The sequence below is a fragment of the Papaver somniferum genome, chromosome 1 (genome assembly GCF_003573695.1).
Source record: "Papaver somniferum cultivar HN1 chromosome 1, ASM357369v1, whole genome shotgun sequence".
In the NCBI taxonomy this organism is placed as follows: Eukaryota; Viridiplantae; Streptophyta; class Magnoliopsida; order Ranunculales; family Papaveraceae; genus Papaver; species Papaver somniferum.
Genome location: NC_039358.1, coordinates 148,431,936 through 148,437,111, shown reverse-complemented (window position 1 = coordinate 148,437,111; position 5,176 = coordinate 148,431,936).

Below are 5,176 nucleotides of genomic sequence, written 5' to 3'. Positions count from 1 at the left end.
CCTTTAAACCCTTAGGTGGACCTAGTGGCCGAGATATACCCAGAGATAAACCCTTATATTCTCGGGAGGGTTTACCAGAAATATACCCACAAAACATTTTACTTCAGAACCCTAGCTATCTATGCAGAACCTTGGAATAGCACTAAAGAACCTCCTTGGTTAGCATATTCTCATTGACTACAGGAGGAAGTACCCTGATGCAAAATTCTAATTTTTGTACACGAGTTTGCACTCACATACTAAAATTCATATATAAGTGACAGAGATCTACTCAGATAGTCGCACTATGAACATCAATATCCGGAATCAACAAATCACATGAATAGATTAATAAGATGGATCTAGAGAAAAACGTAGATGATTTTGATGTTGACTAAGGTGAATGGTGTTTCCCATATTTGTCTGAAGGCCATTGTCATGATGAACCTATCCTAATGGACTGAGATACTGGTCTAACTAATATCAACGCAACTAGCATATACTAGGGAACCAGTGGTCGATAATCCTAATTCTAGATCAACTCAACTGGCATATATAAGGGAACCAGTGGTCGATTTATTGAACATTAACATTTTTTTTTAAAGAACTAACAACATGATTAGGTCTTGTGGATCCAAGCGCATGTTTCTTGTCAGCAGATTACATGGTCATTCCCATGGATCCTGCGTTCCACGCTTGTTTAGGCGACGGAGACAGGGAGAACACACACATATTGCTATCCAAGTGTTAATTTTATTCTGATTGGTCTGATTAGTCTGCTTTTTTTTTCAAGTAACTTAATCACTTTATTTCACCCTAGCAGTGGTAACAATTCGATGCATGTGCCCCACCAAATCACTTAGAGAAACATATTTAAAATAAATAAAAGAAAAACAGAAGGTGAAAAGGACTCAACGAGATTTGGCGAAACTACCATGTTATTTCTAACACCTGAGCTCTGTGCTTTTATGAATAAACTATATTTAGATGTTTCCATCTACTCAGATTGGTTCCTCAAATCCTACAACCAAGATGATTAGATCTTGTGGATCCAAACGCATGCTTCTTGTCAGCAGATTACATGGTAATTCCCGTGGATCCTGCGTTCCACGCTTGTTTAGGCGACAGAGACAGGGAGAACAACAAGATACTGCGTTCCATGCTTTTAAAAATTAACAACATGATTAGATCTTGTGGATCCAAGCATATGCTTCTTGTCAGCAGATTACATGGTAATTCCCGTGGATCATGTGTTCCACGCTTGTTTAGGCGACAGAGACAGGGAGAACACACACATATTGCTATCCAAGTGTTAATATTTATTTTGATTGGTCTGATTGGTCTGGTATTTATTTTTCTTTTTCTTTTTTCAAGTAATTCAATCACTCTATTTCACCCTAGCAGTGGTAATAATTCGATGCATGTGCCCCACCAAATCACTTAGAGAAACATATTTAAAATAAATAAAAGAAAAACAAAAGGTGAAAAGGACTCAACAAGATAAGGCAAAACTACCATGTTATTTCTAACACCTGAGCTCTGTGCTTTTATGAATAAACTCTATTTAGATGTTTCCATCTACTCAGATTGGTTCCTCAACTCTTACAACCAAGATGCTTCCATCCACTTAGATTGGTTAGTGTCATCCTTAATAAGCATAAATTTTTAGGCTCTGGAGTTTAATAATGCAACTAAAAAGTTTCTCCCATACCCCCAAACTTAAATCTAACATTTTCCTCAATGTTCTAAAGATAAAATTAAAAGCATCAAAAAGGAGAAACTGTTACCATTTGAAGCAAAAGAGTTAAGGAAAAATATTACCGTGTTGCATAAGCATGGGTTACCTCCCAAGAAGTGCTAAGTTTAACGTCTTCAGCCAGACATAAGAAAGAATTAATCACCTCGAATCATATAGCAATAGCTGGAATAACTGAGGTTCGTCTGCGTCAAAAAGTGTTATCGCAGACAAAAGGAAACTGCACCAAACCAAAAAAGTGAATAAACATAGTACACCCTTTCCTAGTTTCCTGTTTAAGACAATTACATCTAGTTGTGGTTCAGGTTCAGGTTCTATAAAGGAGTCTAAATAAAAAATATTTTCATGGGTTGTACCTCCTCATAAGTAAGATCCAAATTATCAGGATCTAAGGTCTGGAAAAAATTTAGAACCACATAATAATAACCTGAATAATTGAGGATCCTCAAAGTCAATCATATCTACTCACATAGTTGACCACAGTGAAAGTGGTGGCCATTCTTAAGAAAATGTGTCGATTCTAATCTCCTAAAGTACTTAGACTTAGTCTCAAAACTTAATATATAACACATCTTATATGTTCCCACAATTGGTTATAAAGTTTTTTCTTGGAAAACAAAGTCAATCTGGGTATCATAGCCTGGTTAAACCACATCAACCAGAGGATGGATTCTTAACAACTGAACTTCTTTATGGACATTACTAGGTTCAGAAAAACGTGTATGAAGATAATCTTTTAAAATGGTTGAGACGCATATGTCAAGTCCCAAGTGAGGGACCTTTCTAAGAGTTAAAGCCCACGAAGAATGATAATCACCCCCAAACTTAGAGTTTTCAGTGTCTCTAGAAAGACTAGTCACAACTTCGCTCATTTCTTGGTCATTAGATTCCTTAAAATGGTCAATTTATTTTTCTAAGTCAAGCTTATCCTCACTCATCTCTACGAGTTCATTTTCTTTGTCTAATATTATTGTTTCTAGATTGCTAGACTCAAAATAAACCTGTTCCTCCAAACCATTATTGGCTTGGTAATCAAAAGGAAATACTCTATCATCTAAAGATGTGTTATCTCTAGTCAAATTCTCGTCCTCTTGAATAGATGAATAATTATTAAATTATTTGGATTTGAACTAGTAGCATTATCAGTATAAAGCTCAATTGGAGTAACAAATTCCTGATCAAGACTATCCTCATCATAATCATCATTATAATAACATGAAAATGGTTGAACCTCATCTAAACAAGTAGTGTTACCAATTCTAACCTCATCATCTTGATTATGTAAATAACTATCCTCATTTTAAGGGTATTATTGGAAACATTGTATTGGAAATTAAGGTTATTTCGAGCAATTCTTTCTTGTGCCTCTAACTGTCGACTCAGCTATCCTCTCAAGGGTCTCTTCTAAAGAAAGTTCCCTTAATGCTGGATCTAAGTTTTCTTTTAACCTCTTGAGGGTGTCTTTTAAAGAAGGTTCACTCATTGGTACAGTTCTTTCGTCCATAACTAAGTCATTTGTCTCAGCTGACTTATATGTCGACTCATGTAACTTACGTGTAGACTCAAGTATCCTATGTGCCGACTCTAGTTGAGGAGAAATATAAGAATCTTGCTCGTATGACCGGTATGCATGTGGATAGTAATTGGCTCACCATGGTATGACCCATATCCTTCAAAAGGGCGTTCCCAACCACTATTCACGCTATGGTCATAATAAGGATAATGTCCTTTTTGAAAATTAGTCGGGTATTCACTGTACTGGCTGTTATAATACCAATCCGACATTTTTATGTGCACATGCAAATGCAAATGCTGGGTTGACTATTTTGGGTAGGTTTGGGTTACCTTTAGCAAAATATACCTACAGTCAGATACTAGTCAAAGGTATGAGGCTAACGCTAGTGGTGTTTCGGACGATAACGCCCAGAGGGTTCACCTTACTAAACCACATGTTTTCCTACTAATCGGTGCTAGACGATGCAATATGATGTGCACGTGTGCTTTCGTGCTCGTGTTTTTTTTCTTTTTATATATATATATATATATATATATAATACTAAAAAAATAAGCACGCAATATATACAAGTCCAAAAATAAAGAAAATAAAAACCCACAAAAATAATAAAAGAAAAATCTTGGATTTTCTGTACTATATTAGGCAAGTCCAACTTTCCACTTTTAGCTTCCAGCAAAACCTGTACACCAAAAACAAAAATACCCAAAGTAAAATCTAATAAAATAAATAAAATAAAATAAAATAAATAAACCTAAGAAATAAAATCTAAAATCGCGTCGGCGACGCCAAAAATTAATATAGTTTTTACAGTGGTAAGAAAAGGGTTCGATTCTCGGACTTGTTAGTTGTTGATTTTTGACTTAATTAAAGAAAATACTTGTTTGTACCATGAGTAAAAATACCACATGATGGGCCAAATTGCTACTTAAATCATCTTTTGGCCATCATCCAAGCCTGCCACCAGCCTACCGACTAAAGTAGCTACCAGCTAATCTAGTGATCCATGAAGTCAACTCCCGGTCAATGGTCAAAGTCAACCGTCGGTCAACTGTCGAAGTCAAGTTGCAAGTCGCGCCTCTAGCCAATTTCCAGTCATGTTGCCAGCGATGCTGCAACCAGTTCCCGGCCATGTCCTCCGACCATGTTGCTCAGCACTGTCCACATGCGGAATCCTCCATCCATCCTGCCAGCCGATTATGCATGTCAGCCAGTCAATCAAGTCTGCCAGCAAAGCGAATTAATACAGGGAGGCATGCAGGGCAGTTTCATGCAGAATTGATTCCAGGAGGCATGTATGGAAGTTTCATGCAGAATTAATACAAGGAGGAATGCAGGGCAGTTTCATGCAGAATTGATTCCATGAGGCATGCATGGCATTTTCATGCAGTATTAATTCCAGACATGCAGGGAAAGTTAATGCCATTTAAGTTTATCTCGAAATTAGATGTTCAACTGTATAAATAGGGACGCCCTAGTAGTTGAAGAGGAGGCTAGTGAATAGACAAAAAGTCCATTGTAATTCTGATATGAATAAAACATCACTCCCCAAGGGGATTCGTCCTTGGATGTAAGCAAAACTTGCCGAACCACGTAAAATTCGTGTTTCTCATCTTTATACTTGTTTCATGTTTTTAACTTTGTTTTCCTCATCATCACCAAAATCATCGTGTTTAGTGCCTGGAAATATTTCTGGGTACAAGCAATACTAAAACTAGCAAAAATATGTAAAAGAAGGTAACAAGAGTAAGAGTTACTAGGACTTCGGATTCCACCATTAATCACATTCAATTGGTTCATATAATGACTCATAAATTTTCAAGCTCTTTTATGGACTCTATTTCTTTTCCAAGGTATATTTCTGAAATATTAGATGTAAATCACAGGCATGGTATATCAAAATCTCTTACGTCTAAGCATACACCATC